At 43.3% G+C, this 18,614-nt stretch overlaps 1 protein-coding gene across 16 annotated transcripts in view; it reads left to right on the top strand.

Annotated features, from left to right (window-relative positions):
• Positions 1-1,827: 1,827 nt before the first annotated feature.
• Positions 1,828-18,614, top strand: part of eya4 (EYA transcriptional coactivator and phosphatase 4) — a 496,999-nt gene continuing 480,212 nt past the window's right edge. For 3 of the 16 annotated variants that reach the window (XM_085997593.1, XM_085997599.1, XM_085997601.1), the window contains exons 1-2: positions 1,839-3,249; positions 5,333-5,379. The gene's annotated coding sequence lies outside the window, so the exon portion shown is untranslated. Of the gene's footprint in view, positions 3,250-5,332; positions 5,380-18,614 lie in introns of all 16 variants that reach the window. The other 13 variants (XM_085997577.1, XM_085997585.1, XM_085997582.1 and 10 more) reach the window with 8 other exon arrangements.

Genomic DNA, 18,614 nt, shown 5'->3' on the forward strand with positions numbered 1-18,614 from the left:
GTTGCAAACACTTCAGCCTTGTCTTTTGCACTCATGTGCTGGGCTCCACCATCATTGAGGATGCCACTTTAAGGCAGCATCAATTAGGAGGTGAATGCTTGCCCCCATATTTCATATTTTAGAAAATTGGAACAACGCATTTTAATTTAAATTAAAATTCCCAACAAATCTGAATGCACGACTGTGGTGTTTGGGCTGCAGATTGAAAGCTCCTGCACTGCAGAAAATGTACTAAAAGGTAATATCTTTACAGTCCACACATTTTCTACAATTGTTACTGTCAACAACATGCTGCACTAAATATTTTATGAAGGGGCACAACAGAGGAGCAGTATGGAAGTTTGATTGGAGGTGAGGCAAATAAAAAATAAGATATAGTTAGCAAACACTTGGAAGAGAGGGAATTAAATGGTAAATATACACAAGGTGTATCTTTTGGCTGTAGATTAGCGTCGTCTGAAATGGCATTTTCAGGCAATAATACATAAAGTGTAATGGTTATGCAAAATGAATAGAATGGGTGGTTGAGGAGGTCCTGACTGTATTCCGGGTTAACCAGCAATATATTGTTAAAACGTATCTTCTAAACATCGCTGCAATTATTTATTCAAAAAAATAAACAGATGTTATGCATTTGTCATTTTACACTTGGCTGCCATATATATGACGAGATCAGATATTAATGGTGGGCTTGTGTGAGTTTCTTATAGCCTCCCAGCACGCTATCAGAATGTCATTAAATAAAAACTAAGGGTTATTTTTCTACTTGTTATTGGTATTTTAATCTTGGTCACATTTTACACTTCGGAGTATATTATCTGCAGCGAAACAAGCCTCAAAACACGCTATACTTGTCCGCAAGTGCCAATTTGAAATTGCATTAATGCCTTACCGCATTTCGATACAGATGTTTCCAAAATCTTTAAATCTCGGCACAAAGAAAAAGCGTTTACAATAAAATAATTAAGGGTATTGGCTGTTGCATATACTTAAACAGAAAATCAATATTGATAAAATATATATAAATAAACTCCTCGTAGAATCAATAAAGATAAAAACAAACAAAATTTTTCCAGTAAAGTTGTCCATACTTATGTTCAAGAAGAGTACGTAACTAAGCTTATTCGGAAGGAAATGTCGCTATTCTTTATTTACTGGATATAACAATGGTAAAGGTCTTCTACTCAATTAAATTCATGTTTCGCAAGAAATGTGATAAAACAGCTTTATCAGTATCCATTTAGCCAATTCTGTTCTTTAAATAAATAAAATAACAATTATTTTAGAACATCTATAAATAAAGACATAACTACACGCAAATATTCTTTGCTTAGTTGTAAAATCCCCAATAATAGTCCCTTTCGATGCAATTTCTCGTACAATATTAACCGATTGTAGTGAATGTTAAAAGTTTATCATTCTTAATTTAAAAAACAAGGTATTACTTTTCAAGTTTAGAGCATTTGTTGGCAATAATTAATTTAGCTATGGAGCCATTTATCAATATAGTTAGTTAGGTATCAATCTGCTTTTGCAGTTCATAAATATCCTTGAATCTGATCTGGATGAAACTCTACATGTTGGAGTGCAATCCTATACAGAGGGTCACAAGTAAGCACATGGGCGAGCTTCCTGGAGCTGTACATGCGCACCTCTCAGAACAGTTTAAATCCTCCAGTATCCCGGCATGCTCTACTCCCCAAACTGGACAGAGATTCATATATTAAATAGCAACTCAGACTTTTGTAAAATCTATCATATATTAAACAGGAAAAAAAAATTCACTGTAAGTGACAACAAGAAAAATACTTGTATTTTTTGTTGTAATTTGCTTGCTTAAGAAGGCGCGGTTTTGCACTGGAGTGTTTTGATTAAGTTTGTGAGACTTAAAACTGAACAGAGCGCGGTGCCGGCACGGGAGAAGTTTGGAGACGGAGGGGGGAAAGACAGGAACCGAGAGCAAACCCAGAGACAGGCAGATAGGAACCGAACGCGAGTCCAGAGGCAGATACCCGGAGACCGAGCGCGAGCCCCGGGACAGGGAGATACCCGGGGACAGGGAGATACCCGGGGACCGAGCGCGAGCCCCGGGACCGAGAGATACCTGGGGACTGAGCGCGAGCCCCGGGACCGAGAGATACCCGGGGACCGAGCGCGAGCCCCGGGACAGGGAACTACCCGGGGACCGAGCGCGAGCCCCGGGACAGGGAGATACCCGGGGACTGACCGCGAGCCCCGGGGACCGAGAGATACCCGGGGACCGAGCGCGAGCCCCGGGGACCGAGCGCGAGCCCCGGGACAGGAAGTTACCCGGGGACTGACCGCGAGCCCCGGGGACCGAGAGATACCCGGGGACCGAGAGATACCCGGGGACCGAGCGCGAGCCCCGGGACAGGGAGATACCCGGGGACTGAACGCGAGACCCGGGTCAGGGAGATACCCGGGGACTGAACGCGAGACCCGGGACAGGGAGATACCCGGGGACTGAACGCGAGACCCGGGACAGGGAGATGCCCGGAGACTGAGAGATACCCGGGGACAGGGAGATACCCGGTGACCGAGCGCGAGCCCCGGGACAGTGAGCTACCCGGGGACCGAGCGCGAGCCCCGGGACAGTGAGCTACCCGGGGACCGAGCGCGAGCCCCGGGGACCGAGCGCGAGCCCCGGGACAGTGAGCTACCCGGGGACCGAGCGCGAGCCCCGGGACTGAGAGATACCCGGGAACCGAGCGCGAGCCCCGGGACTGAGAGATACCCGGGAACCGAGCGCGAGCCCCGGGACTGAGAGATACCCGGGAACCGAGCGCGAGCCCCGGGACTGAGAGATACCCGGGAACCGAGCGCGAGCCCCGGGACTGAGAGATACCCGGGAACCGAGCGCGAGCCCAGAGATACCCGGGGACCGAGCGCGAGCCCAGAGATACCCGGGAACCGAGCGCGAGCCCAGAGATACCCAGGGACCGGGAGATACCCGGGAACCGAGCGCGAGCCCAGAGATACCCGGGAACCGAGCGCGAGCCCAGAGATACCCGGGGACCGAGCGCCATTCGCACATACACGGGGATTGAACGCCACTCACACGTACACGCATATGTGCAGAGCTGTAGACACACCAAGGACAGCAAAACAAAAACAGTTCCCCCTCTTACTTCCCCGCCCCCCTCCGTCCCTGCTCCAAAGACGACCTGAGAAATCCAGTATTTCCAGGAAGACGATTTGAGGGGAAGAAACTGGAATTGAATTGAGAAAGTAAGTTTTGATGTCTTATGTTTTATATATTAACATAATAGCCCCGCGAAACGATCGGGTCTGGGTTTCGTTCACATACGAGGGGTGGGATCTTGTTCTAAGCTGTCAACTAAACACTAAAAGCGTACGTAAAGAAGGAAACGTGGTTTATGAAAAGTAAACCGTGACAATTCAATTCAAAATCTTAGGATTGTGAATACATCATTATCGGTTGGCTATCCGGACCACTCCTCGAAGTGCAGCGGGGTGTCGTGCTGTGTCAGAGGTGGTTTATTTGCTGGTGATATTTAGTTGTGCGGGTTTGGAGGCCGGTTATTGTATTGTGGAAGTCCACGTGTATTTAGTGTTTATGTCTGATGTACTGTGAGGAGGATACTCTTACAGCACACACACACACCGCCACAGCCTCTCAGGGTAGGGTAGCACCGGCTCACTCTTCAAGCCCAATGGGCTGTCGTCCATTAGTTTTCTTTTCTGGCTGTCATTACAGTCCTTTTGAATTCGATACTTAAGTAAACGTACAGGTTGGATTTCAGATTAACGACACGTACTTAACAGTTATTTTCCCGACAGCGCGATTTCATTACACTCGCAAGGAATAATAATGTTCTCGTTTGGATCCTTGTCGAGATTAGCTGTCAAGTTTCTTCGCTTTTTTTTATCACTTTATATCTCGGGGGAGGCGGGGGAGATCATGGTATATCAATAGCTTGTGCTAAAGTATTGTAGCATCACTTTAAATTCTATGCGAATGACCACTATGCATTTCCGCCGAATAAGAAATATTAACAAGTACCGTAGCTGTGGGGAAAGTGTGTGGTATTTAGAAAATACATTGTAAGTATTTCCACATTTTAATGGTGCTCCTGAGAGAATTTTTATTCATCATCTTTAGTTCTTTCCCTTCATTGAGGGTTTCTTCCCAGCGCGGGGGGGAGGGGGGGGGGAATCACTCTTCATGGGTTGTTTTGTGAACGCAAAGGGTTAAAACTGGTCTGGTCTGATGTTTATTTACAACCTGCATACAAAATGCGGTAAATTGGTAAAGACACCCACCCGTGTTGATGATGAATATTTCTGGTCTGTGAATCGATATTGGTTCTCAGTATCAAAAGCTTATATCAGAGAATAAAATGAAAAATAGGTGCAGGTTTCGATCCGGTTACAATTCACCAGCTTGCTTTTTATACAATATACATTGGAAACATAAGAGTCAAATTCAGCGCATCACGGGCGTTTACATGTCTGTGTCTTTGATCGAATTATTTTATCTATGTCTTTCAATTGCGGGGACAGCATCACGGCATTTCAGTTTGGTGCAATAATCGTTGCTCCGTTTCATTTATGTTTTAGAATTGCACAAAATAACGATGGCGGTGGATCGTCCTCTAATCTGGAAAGCGACTTCTGATTTTCATATTTAAATTTATACTTTGCACAGTCACCATTTAAAAAAAAACTGTGCCCCTACTTACCTTGATGTCAGCGACTAAGTATTGCCCCTGGCAGGTACTGTTTAATTTCCAACCCGTCCACTCCATTTCCTATTTACATCTCATCGCACTGAAGAGCACTTTCCACTTTAGGTCGGTACATTGCAGTAAAACCGGACCATGATCATGGCAATAGTCGAGCAAAGTGTTTTCACAAACATCGAAAGCGCTATGTGGCAACTTCTAATTTAGATCCCGATTTGTCGAATATACGCGTATCTCGTGTCAATTAGTCGGCAGAGGTGACGATTAGTGAATTTTAAGCAGAAAAAAGATTTTTAAGTGTTGGTACTCACGGTGGCACAAACAGCTGCCTTGCTGAACTATTAGTTTCGAAATGCCCGCAGTCTATAAGAATAAAATATAGTAGAGGAAATAATGGATAAGCAATACATTTTCAGAAACATCCGAAATATTAATCCACATAATTCATAATTACGTTTTAAAAGGAAAAAACAAGTTTGTTTTCGAAAGTGGATTAAAATCTGCTTGTAGTCTTAAGATCATCCTTAGCTGCAATATTTAGACATCTGGTACGAAAGTTATGGTTCTGAACTATTACTGATTATATCTTTCTGATCATTTTGTAGAAAAATATGGTGATGCAAAATATACCATTTTTTTGAAAGCATTTCAGGTAAGCATGTTCAAAATATAATAATTAGGACAAAATATTGTGCTGAAACTACCACAAGGTCAGATTTATTCTGAAAAGACACTTCAGCAGAATTAAAATTAATGAATAAAGACATACATGAAAATAAAAAAGGCCCTGGCCTATTTTTCAATTACCTATATTTACTATTAAAAGGGCATATTGGTGATCAATGTACTATATGTCAGTTACATTTGCAGTATTGTACTTTGATGCAATTATAGTATATGCTAAAGAATCTCCGAAAGGAATTTGAACAAAACAGAAGCACCTATTAGAAAATACATCCTGTTACTCATAACTCTTCATTAGATCACATTACTGTTAGCATTCTTGTGAAAATAGATTACTGCAAAGTTATCAATAGATCCAAACTCTGATCTCATTTTTTGTAGAGGAAATCTAAAATTGTTCACTAATAAGACAGAAATAAGGGAAACTCAAAATAAAGAGGAGATTTATGGTCTTTGGGCATCTTTGATTAAGTTTAACTCTCTCCATCCCTCTCTACTAAAATAACCAGCAAATCGTGTCTTGTAACATTTGTAGAGCTAATGAACTGGAAATAAGACTCTTATATCTCCACTCTTGTGATCTCACCACAGTTTTGTAATGTCACTGGTGTGTTAATTCTGATTCTCTGAACTGTGAAAACAACATAATATTCATGCAAAAAGAAAATACTGCAGATGCTGGAAATCTGAAATAAAAACAGAAAATGCTGGCGATACTCAGCAGGTCAGGCAGCATCTGTGAAGAGATAAACAGAGTTAACGTTTCAGGTCGATGACCTTTCGTCAGAATATATAATATTCATGCAGTTTTTTTTAGCTAAAATGTATAGAATGTAGTAAAAAAAACTAACACCCTGTGTAATAATAAATATATATTTATGGGGAGGGAAGATGAGGATGATCGTATTTAGTGATCGAGTCAGCTTCAATTGTGAAAACAAAAAATACATTACGCCCAGAGCATTCAGCATCCATCAGCTATCAATATGTATTCTAGTTTCTCATCCCTCTGTAGTTTATGTTAGGTCTGCCTGTTTGATAAATATAACCTAGAACATATTGCTTGAAATTAGTTCACAAATGCCCAATGCACTCTTATTACATTCCTCCGTCTATTATTTTAACAGAGTTATTAACCTGTTTATTTTAAATGATTTAATACCTCCATTAAAACAGTGGAAAGAGAAATATTATAAGGACTGCTCATTTACTAATATTGTCAATAACGTATATCCAGTTAATGCAAGACAGATTTGCTATTTAATGGCTGAAAGCAGAAATCTCTTAAAATGGTATGAAATTTGAACATTGTGAACAAATAACACAATTCTGAACACATTATTGCTGTAGTTGTGTCACAGTCAACATTTGTGGGCTGTGGGATTTTCATGGAAATGTAGAACAGAGATGAATCACTTTACAACTAGAAATTAATTAAAATATCAGCACTAATTAATTAAATTTACACCACAATCTTATATTTCCACATATGGAAAGAAAATAGTCTAGATAAAAATCAGATCTTGTGACTTTTATCTGATCTGGGGATAATGCAGCACATGGTGTGAATTGTAAATATACAATACTGCATAGGAAGTGGTTGCAATTATGTTTACTCCATAAGCGAAGAAGTTCAGATGATTCCGTTTTAAAGGTCTCATTCAAGTGCAGAATAATATTGTGCTCAACCACTTTCCTTGCATTGTATACAAATGTGAAATAAACTTTATAGTTGTGATGGTTAAGTCTGACATGGCAGATTTTTTTAATATACAAAGCAGAGTACTATAAAATTGGAAAGTTATTATGCATGATAAAACTGGACTAATAATCTAGAGAAGTGAGTTCAAATCCCACCATGTCAGTGTGAGAATTTGAATTCAGTTTTAAAAATATTATGAAAATATAAAGCAGGTATCAATGAAAGTGACAGAAGCTGTAAGATTGTCATAAAATCCCTACTGGTTCACGAATGTCCTTTTAGGGAAGGAAACCTGCTATCCTTACCCGACCTGGCCTATATGTGACTCCAGTCCCATACCAACGTGGTTAACCCACCCGCCCTCTGAAAAAGCCGAGCAAGCTATACAACGTCAAGAAGAAGGCCCACCATAATCTTCTTGGGGCAGCTGGGGATGGGTAATAAATGTCGGCCTTGCCTGCGCCGCCTACATCCTGAGAATGAATTTTTTAAATGAGCTAATGTGCTATGTACTCACTGTTGGTGAGAGCAAGCACACAGCTGTTCGAATTTTTTTTTGATTTGCAGGCACGTAGTTCTACTCAGGTTGGTCATTTCACATCTGTGGAACAACTTTATCACACAGCATTGGTTGAATTTGTTGTTTACATTTATTTTGAAAGAGTTCCCATATTGTATTACTTTGAAGGTGGTAACACATTGGACATGGTGGGTAACACATACTGTATAATACTACTAACTGAGAGAAACCAAGTTAGTGAATGTGTTGTTCATCATTTTATTAATGTTAATACTTAAAGTCTATATGTGCAGTGACATTGCTTGAGACAGAATTTCACAATAGCATAGTGAGATTATGTAATGCTTCTGGTTTGCATGAACTACTTTATAATTCATTCATTCAGTCCCATTAGAATTAATCTGAAATGAGAAATAAGATGGCGGGGATTATCAACACTGTGCTGTCTATAGCCAAAGTTTCAAAATGTATTACAATTTATATTTAGTAAAGTTGATTTATTATATATCTACTACAACTATTAAATGCAGATATCTAGAAATTGTTAGTGTCTTTTTCAGTTTCATGTCTGGATGCTATGCTGTATATTATTTTGTCTCTATAGGTGGCTCATACACAGTGTGAACTTTTCCGAAATTAATAAAAATTACTTTAGAAAAACTGAGGTTTCCAAATGTTTACCAGCAAACCAACATAATAAATAGTAAATCACACAATTCGGATTACAGAGGATATTGTTATTGATGCTGTGTAATGTAGCTGATTCTTGAGCTGACATTATAAGAAATAATAATTTGCTCCTTATTTTGTGAAAAAGCTGTGAGAAATATACATGATGGAGCATTCAAAGTAAATTGTCCTAAAAAATTTAATTTTCTTTAAGTGTGAGTGCAATTTGGTAGATTTCTGTCAATGTAGCTTAACGTATTGGATACCTGTAGTAAATTATTGTGCATGCTTACTGTTTTTTCCAAGTAAACATTTTTAATATCTTAAAAAATATATAGTTTAATTACAAACTGCAGTTTACCTAACCAAAATACTATTTTTCACAATTTTATATCCCCCATTTATAGAACACATTCAATGATCAATGGAGCCAAATTATAATACCATCACAAAAATTATACAATATAATTTTATACTTGATGAATCACTAATACAGAGGACCATTAATCCAATAGAGCTGCCCATTCATTCCAGTGGATCTTTCATAAACAACAACATATTACTTAGAAGCCAGGTTAGCTAAAACATGGTTTGTTTCAATAAAACTTTAATTATGACACATGTATTTCTAAAAAGTGACCTGTTGATCAGCCCAGAAGTCTTTGTTTGGTTCAGTGAAGGTGGCAATCCACAATATCTGAACAGAGCCACTGAAGGTGAATAGAGGTGATGGGTGGGCGAGTTTGATTACAGAACAGGATGGATGTAACAGAGTTTAGGACAAGTTAAAGTAAGTATCGAGAGGAGTTTGGCACTCGATGAAATAGCATTTGACAAGTCAAGTCTTGAGGTAACAAAAACATGGATAAGGGTTTCAAGCAGCAGAGGAAGTAGAGAAGATAAAAGTGGGCAATGTTGCAGAAGTGGAAGTATGCTGTCTTGCTGGGTTGAATATGGGGCATGAAGCTCAGCTCAAGGTTAAACAGGAAACTGAGGTTGTGCGACATCTGGTTCAGTCTGAGAGAAGGATAGAGTTTGGAGCAAGGATATGGAGATTCAGCTGGGAACCAAATACTGTAAGATGGTTTCTTAGCCCTGATTTGGAAGGGTTAATATAGATTGTTTAAATATATTGGGAGCTAATTTCATCTGTAAATTTAAGTGCCATTGTTAATGAAGGGAGTAATAACATTTGTCCATGCTCCTAACACATGTTAATGTATTGATTCTGTGCGAATGGTGTTTCTGTTTGTTCAGAAGCAATTGAAAGGTTTCTCCTTAAATAACTACTTATTCTTCCTTGATTATTGTTTCCTTTTCAGAGCTGATATTTCAACAGTGCAAGGAATGGGAATATGCACAAAGTGACCTGAAACAGACCAAACTAGCATATAAAGACTTGAAAGAAAAACTTGTATTTATATAGCGCATTTCATGACCACCAGACATCCCAAAGCGCTTTACAGCCAATGAAGTACTTTTGAAGTGTAGTCACTGTTGTAATGTAGGAACAGTTGGGAAGTGGTGGCAAATTCATAGAATAGCAAGAACACTGCAGATTACCCCAATGAGAAAGTGATCGATGTGTCAAAACATCACCATACCAGTGCCCAGAGAGCATGTGTTTCTATTGATGCCAAGGCCACCTGAATATAATGGATGATTCTGTGAGATGATGCTCCCAGTATGGAGCTGCACTTGCAAAATCATCCCTGTAGAATATATGTGAATTTGAGAAAGCTGAAAGCTGAGCTGAAGAGCAGTAGCATCAGCATATGAACTTTGCATTGGAATGATTATGCACTCAGGATTAGCACGTCACTAACAAGATTACCAATCAACCTGCTGTTGGCAGAGCATAATTGAATTTGACTTTTTCACACCATACTGGCATTCAAATTGGGAAATTAAAATAAGGTCTGCACACAAATATCAAATAAGTTGTGATGTATCAAAAGAATATTTGGATGCTTTATCACCTTTCCATTACTTACATTGGAAAATAGAAACAAGTTTACTAATACCCTGTGTACTCAAGCTTATAATACATCCCTAATATGAAGGACCATACTTAGCTGAATTAGACATAAAAACAGAAAATTCTGGAAATTTACAATGGCTCTTTCAGTATTTGGAAAGTAAAAAGCAAGTTAACTATTTTGGGTAAAGAATCTTTGTTAGAACTTGTGACTCTTTCTACCTGAAGTGTTATTGGCCTGTAATTTGTGGTCAGCGGCGAAGCTAAGGTGTTCGCCGCTGACCTCGAAGCTGTGGTGAGAAGTTTGCCTTTCTCGACATGCAATTGATTGTAGTGCTGTGTAATGGGAATCCCCAGCGAAGAGCTGCAGTGATGTCAACAAGCTGCCTAAGCAGCCAATCACATTGAAGAATTCTCACAGACGGCAAACCAGGAAATAAAAGGCAGCTTTTATCCACACGTTTTAAAATTGTCACAGAGAGCAAAATAAAGATTGGGTCTTTCACATGGGGATAAGGTAGAAGCTGAAATATCATGCACAAACTTTTTAAGTTTTTAAAAAGTTGTCATTTTTATCATGGAGAAATTTAACACTCCACAAATATAAAAATTAGTTTTTCAGGGCCAGAACATTTGTTTAGCAGTCAATACACTGTTAAAACCCAAGATACACCTATTCCAACAAGGCTTAACATTTAATGGTGTATTTAACAGCGATATTAGCGCGGAAAAGCCCAAGTTTTTGTCAGTTCCACTGATTACAGTGATTGCCGGCTATGGGGGTGGGGGGGGTCCACAGCGCAGCCAGTGTCATAGCAGTGAATGACTGACCGCAACTTCAGGATTTCAGTTTTCAGATGCGTATAGGTCAGTTTTGGGGGGGGGGGGGGGGTTAATGACTGCGAACGCTGACAGTTCGCCGTCATTACCCACCGCAAAACCTGGGCCAATGTATGTTTGCACTTTCCAGGTGCTGATGGATCTGTTGCGTATTTCCATCAATTTCTGCTTTCATTTCAGTTTTTTGGCATTTATAGTTTTTGCCTTTTAAACATTTCTTTCTACTCATCCCAAACACATACCTCCTGTTGAGGCATGTTGTATGATTTTGAAAAATGACTTACTTTTTACATGAGTCAGTACACGTACAGTTTTTAGCTGATGATGAGTTATATAAAAAGGGCTTCGCAGAGCACTCCTGCAAATGGTTATTGCAACAGAAGTTTCTAGTTTTTACTAGTGAAAATCAAAATGTTTACCTTTGTGGGTATGTGCTGTTCCAAAGCCTTGTCAGCACCTGGAGTTTCACACTTATTTGCCTAACCAATCAGAACAAAAAGCTCCAGAGGTATACACACTAAACAGGATAATTTTCAAAGTTGAGCCTATGTTAGCACAGCTAGCAGTTTAACAAGTGGTTCAGCAGCACTGGTGTAGATGCATTCTGATTTGACTCTTCAATTGTGCATTAGTTCTAATATATTTGAGCTCACAGCGCACTGAGTAAATCTAGGGAGCGTGCCAAAAAAAAGAAAATAACTTGCATTTAACACACCATCAAACTGCGTTTATATTGTTCTTCGGGCACTGCCTCCCGTAAAATGGGTCTTCCACAGCTGGCAGCCACATCAACATAAACCTGCCAGATTCTTCTTTAGATCAGTAGCGAGAAAGACTGCGTCTTCCTGGCTGCAAGTGGTGGTGACATCATCTTCACGCACGAATGTCACCATTGTTCCTATAATAATGTTGTGACACAAAATATGCGCACAGGCCAAAATGTAGTCATTAGGGATGGCCTCCGACAGTATCTAGAAAAGAGCAGACTGAGGGGTGACCTGATAGAGATATTTAAAATTATGACGGAGTTTCATAGGGTAGACACCGAGTGGATGTTTCCACTTGCAGGGGAGTCTAAAACTAGGGGTCATAAATATAAGATAGTCACGAGTAAATCCAATCAGGCATTCAGGAGATACTTCTTACTCAGAGTGGTGGGAATGTGGAACTTGCTACCACATGGAGTGGTTGAGGCGAATAGCAGAGATGCATTTATGGGGAAGCTGGATAAGCACACGATGGAGAAAGGAATAGAAGGATGTGTTGGCCTCAGCCTCTTTAAATGTCTGTACTTGGACTTGACTCTGTGAGCTGAAGACAGATCCTGCATCCTGAGATGCATTAGTAGCATTTAGTCAGCCCAACTGCTGAAATGTTTCTCTTCAGCTTCCATTAGTATTTACTTGATTGTTTTTCAAAATTATTGGAAGAGGAGCTGGCGAATAAATTTCTAAAGCTTTATTCAGGTAAAGTTTATATTGAGTGTTTTATTTTCAAACAGAGAGGCTGTGTGTGTGAGAGAGAAACAGAACAGGGGCATAAATATGGCAGACTGCACTGATTACACATCTGTTATAGTTTTTACTTACATTTGAAATATAAACATTCTATTTATTCTCAGTGAAAAACTCAAAAGTGTCTCTGTATAATGATATTTCAGTATGTGTGCTTTTGAAAATCATTTAAATAAAAATTGGATCCGAACATTCAAAAAGACCATCTGGTCCATCAAGCCTGCCCCACACAGTCGTGGTGCCTGAAGCATCATGATTGGACACCTCCTACTCACCAGCAGCCATGTAATCTCCTGGGACAGGCAAAAAAAATAAAAACCTCAGGTAATTAGGAAAAATAAATCTGGAAAATACTATTCAACCCCTTATATGGTCAAAATTAGTCCAGGGGACCACATTGACCATGCTTATATTACCTGGTATTTCACCTACCTTTTATAAGACACGGGGCTAAAAATTTGTTTGCCCTCAAAAAGGGGTGCGGGGATCGCAGTGCGCGATCAACCCGCGCACTTTAAAAAGTAATGCAGGCAACACACTAACTTCATGCTGCCTGCTGATTAACATGATTGTGGCATTCAGCCCAGCGCTAAACGTGTTGCTGAGTGGCTGAACGCTCAGCAGGGGGTCCAAGTTCGTGCAAGGCTAGCACCACTTACAGCTAGTCTGCATTCTTAAAGGGGAGGTGCATTCTGCCTGTAGCAGGTCGTTCAAGGGGGAAGAGAGTGAGAGCAGCAAAAAAAAAATGATGTCACAACAGGGGAGAGCGCGGCCTGGATTTTCCCATTTCCATCCTGCCCAGCGCAGGGGCGCGGGAGGGGGGAGGGGGGGGTGGCTGGTGGACCGCGGGAAACTCGGTAGTCCAGGTTTCCCGGCATGCCATGGAGCATGCGTGTGACATAATGGGGGGGGGGGGTTGCCTGCCCAGAAGCCAGCCTGATTGACAGGCTGGCTTCCAGTCGGGTGGGGAACGCTAGCTGGACAGGATGCCACAGCAGCAGGTAGGTGCTAGGTCCAAGGAAGGGGGAGGTCCAATCCCCAACCACGGGCTGAGTTTGATCCCTGTCCCCGAGGCTGTGTTTGATTCCCGGGGGGAGGGGAGGGGGTTGTATGATCCCTGACCCCAGGGAGGGGCAAGCTGCTGGTGGGTGAACTTGAGGCACTTCTCCTCCCCCCCCCCAAACCCACAAGGATTGCTCCCCAAGGCTGTGCCCGCCTCGCTGCAGCTACTGGGAAACCCGAGGCCCGAGATTCCCGTCCGGCTGCAGTTAAACCTGCACAGCAGGTTAAAGCAGAGCGTTCAGGCCTCATTATCATATTTAAAATGCCAACCCGTCTCCTGGCAGCGGGTTGACTGCCCGCCCCCCGTCCTGCCTGAGTAAAAGTTGAAAGTGCGTGGGTTGAGGGTCGGGATTTAGATTTTTTAAAGTTGAACTTCCCCTCCCGCCTCCATCCCACCCGTTTTTTCATGTGAAAATTCCCCCCCAGCATGCTTCAAGGTTCTCTGATGCAGCACTGGAGGCCTTGGTGCAGGAGGTTAACACAAGGAGAGAAGTCCTGTTTCCACAGACGGCCATGAGACCCTCCAGGCAAATGCATAAAATCCAATGGGAGCAGATAGCCGTTGTGGTGAATGCTAGCAATTTAGCCCCGAAGACCTGGACTCAGTGCAAGAAGAAGTTTAATGACCTCACACAAGTGGTCAAGGTCAGTGAATTCACCTTCAAATGCCATATCCCGCCATCTGCACCACTAGCCTCACGCACTGCTCAATGCACCACACCCCCATCACTCACCTACCAACAATCTCTACCAAACATGACTTATACCTCACATTCATAGCTTCACCACAGCTGCCAGCCTCACATCCACATCTCACGGCTTGCACACACTGTCAGCTATTCAACCATGACAGGCATACCACCCAAACACATTGCACCACACTCACTGGCACTCTTTTCTTTCTCTTGCAAAAAAGCTGGCGCACATCTGGTGCCAGCAGAACCTAACCGGTGGGGGACAGGCGCGCCTATATAACCTGACCCCGATGGAGGAGAAGGTGCTGGCCATTGGGAGGGCCATTGCTGAGCCAATGGCCAGTGGTGGGGCTGAAAGAATACAAGACGCCCATATCCTCATACGTAATCCTCCTCACATACCATTTTCCCCCTCATCCCACAATCTCTTCTGATTTATAAGCTGCACATGATGTAAGCATGCACCTCTTGCTTTCCCCCCTCCCCTCACCACAACCTTACCCTTGTGCCTTTCTCCTTTCAGATAGCCAAGAACTGACACCTAGGAGGAGCACGAAATAGAAGAGCACCAAGGCACTGATGATGAAGACACAGCACCATGACTTGATTTCACACTCGCAGACACCAGCTCAGATACTGACACTCTGTATAGCTTAGAGGATAAGTTAGAGGCAGGATCTGCACATGGTGAGACACTGGGCACAAGTGGCCTGCAGCCAGGACAGGGGGAAAGTGTAGCGCAGGCACCAGCTCCCCAGAGGGCGGGGTCACACACCAGTTCTGCCACAGAGGACTCGGATGAGGACTTCGATGGGGGGCCTACAGAAGAACGCTGATGGGTTTGTACAATGAAATGCTTGGTGCATTGGCAGGCCTGCCAGAAAGCCTGAGTGCAATGTCAAGGAGCATGGAGGAGTCCAGCACCAACTTCACACAGGGCTTTGCACAGAGCTTGGAGCCCATGATTTCCAGCATGGAAGTGATGGGCAACTCCATTAGCGCACTTGTGGACCCAACCATGATGCAGTGTCTGATGGCCAATGTCTCAGCTTCAAGCAGAAACCACCCAACGTCTGAATGCTGCAGTGGAAACTCAGACTTTTGTCATGCAAGCTCAGACTGCTCTCATGCAGATTCAGACTGCTGCCATGGTGGCTGCATTTACCAGTGTGGAAAGGGGTTTGCAGGGTGTCACAGCAGTCCAGCAATCTGTCCTCCAACAGATAGCTAGGAATGCTGAGGTGCAGACCCAGGGGAGTGGCAGTGGCTCTGTGGAGTACGAACCTGCTGTTCTCTCTCAGGATGACAGCATTCATGCTCCCACCACTGCCACTCTGGCAGTGCCCTTGCTCTTGCCTGTCAGCCAGCCCAGACTGCTGTCGCCCATGCCGGGTCTTCGAGGTCCAGAGCGGTCGAGGTCATCCCACAAGGCCATCTGCAGTCTCCCCCAGTGAAAGTCAGCAGCCTTTCACCAGCCATGCTGCAGCCACTGGGGTAGCACTTCTTTGGATCACTAGGGCAGGCAAAGGAACACTAAAGACAGGCATTAAGGGAATGCACAAGGGTGGTTACTTGACTTTGTTATGTAATTTTGGATGGATTGATGTATAAAGTTGGATTTTAATGTTTCTTTTGTGGTGGCTTTTATTTCAGCATTATGGCTAAGAGGATGCTGTAATGGTCAGTAACAGAGGGAATGTAAGGTATGGGACTATTGTTGAGTGGAGAATTGGGGTTGCGTTCATTGGTACCGCAGTCAGTTGAGTAAATCACAGACAGCTTGGGCAGAAAGAGGCTGTGTGGGTTGCCTCCTCCCTTCCGCTTCCTCCTCCTCGGCTGGTTGCCAGATGCCTCATAGCAAGGGCTGTGCCCTCACAATAGCAAGGTTGTGGAGCCGGCAGCAGACCACGATGAATCTTGAGACGTGCTCTGGTGAGTACTGCAGGGCTTCTCCAGAGCGGCCCAGGCAGCGGAAGCGTTGTTTAAGGACACCAGATTCCATGTGGCAGCATAGTTTTCGTTACATGCTCACTGCCCACGTGTGTGTTTGTTGCACAGCGGAGTCATGAGCCAGGTAGTCAGCGGATAGCCCTTGTCGCCCAGTAACCACCCTCTTGTTTGTCATGGTGGCTCAAAGACTGAGGGAACAGCAAACTGACGCAGAATGAAAGCATCATGATTGCTGCCAGGATGCCGGGCATTCACCATCATGATATGCTGAGCATAGTCGCACACCAACTGCACATTCAGCGAGTGGTGACCTTTGCGGTTGTGTTTCATCTCAGCATTTAGATGCGGCACCCGAAAAGCCACGTGTGTGCAGTCGATGGCGCCCTGCACAATGGGGAAGCCTGCTATCCTGGCAAAGCCATGTGCAAGCTCCGCCTGCTTCTCTCTGGTCAGAGAGAAGACAATGAACTCCCCTCTCCTGGCATAAAGAGCGTCTGTTGCCTCTCTTATGCAGCAGTGGACGGTGAATGGGGAGATGTTACAGATGTCGCCTGCTCCAGCCTGGAAAGATCCTGACGCGAGGAAATTCAGGGCCCATACGGTAACCTTCACAGCCCCTGGCACACTGTCCTTGCCCTGATGTGAAGCTGCAGGTCTGGTTGCAAGCGGTGACAGAGTTCTGTGGGCACCTCCTTCATAAAGTGCAGACACTTCACACACTGCTCTTGGCTCAGGCTGAGGTAGGAGAATTGCTCTCAGAAGACCCTAGGTGAGTAAGGCCTCCTGCTGAGAGCACTTCTCCCCCCCACCTCCTCCTTCTCCCTCGCGAGCAGTTTGTCCTCCTTGCTGCCTCTGCTCCATCTCCCTGTCATGCTGCTAGGCCAAGGGGGATGCCAACTAGAGCACCCATGACTCGGAGTGAGTGGTCTGACCAGAACCCTTGAAACAAGGACTTCTCCACTTGCAGCACCACTCCCTGACACTTCACCACCTTTAAACAACTCTGGAAAGCTCCAAGCATTTTCACAAACTTACACAAAGCCAGTAGAAATTAATCAGCAACTAACCTGAGAGTGTGCTGATCCCATTAAATATCACTGATGGGGGGTTCTTGCTGCTGCTGAATGTATGTTCAGCTGTGCGAGCTTAAGACAGGATGTTAGCTCCAACGTTGAGGACGAAAATGGCAGGGCTGGCGTTGCACGCTGATTGACGTCACGATCTGCCCACTTAACATACTTCTGGCACACGCTCCTAACGCCCGCCCTACCACCCTCACCAAGTTGGCGTCTGGCGCGGCCCGCATCAGAAGTGTGCACGTGCGGCACAGACACCATTTTTGAACACAAAACAGCACGCGTAGTGCTGAAAAATCGGGCGCTATGAAAATGAAACCGAGTCGAATTTCTAATCCATAAACTCTACCCCAGCCAGGACCTGGTACAGCTTTCTTTTCAAGGTATGCAGACAGTCGGTTCTCACCGGCAACTTGTTCCATAGGTTTACTATTCTCTGGGAAAGGAGGAACTGCCCAACATTTAACCTAGCTCTACCTTTTCAAAACTTGTGCACAAACCTGGTCTTCCCCAATCTATCTATAGGTACAAAATGTAATCCTTTAACAATTTTATATACTTCTATCAATTCACCTTAAATACGCATATCTTTTTTTTATTCATTCATGGGATGTGGGCATCGCTGGCAACGGCAACATTTATTGCCCATCCCTAACTGCCCTTGAGAAGGTGGTGGTGAGCCACCTTCTTGAACCACTGCAGTCCGTGAGGTGAAGGTACTCCCCCAGTGCTGTTAGGGAGGGAATTCCAGGATTTTGACCCAGTGACGATCTAAACTTTAGTGAAACTATAACTGAAGTGAATAAACCCAACTTAAAAATTAAAACTATCTGAGTGACTATGGTTGATGAAGCTGGCCACCCTTTGAACTTTTTGCATAGCCTCTATATCACCCACCATATAAAGGGATGAAAACTAGACACAGTATTTTAAATGTGGCCTAACCAAAGTCTTGTACAAGGACAAAATGGTGTGCTTTGATTTATATTGAATCGTCTTTTTCTACAACATACTACCCTATTTGTTTTGGCTATGGCTTCAATGGAATTAAAAAAGGGCAGGTAATATAACAGGCGGGTAGTCCACTCTCCCACATTACTGCCCAGGTAGTGAAGCTGAAAATTACCCGCTGCCATTTTACCGCCCAAGGGGTGAAGGTGAACATTTATGCTACAGTGACTATGTGCATGTCTCCAT

This window comes from Somniosus microcephalus, chromosome 9 (genome assembly GCF_052327205.1).
Source record: "Somniosus microcephalus isolate GS21.2 chromosome 9, FLI_Smic_1.0, whole genome shotgun sequence".
NCBI lineage: Eukaryota > Metazoa > Chordata > Chondrichthyes > Squaliformes > Somniosidae > Somniosus > Somniosus microcephalus.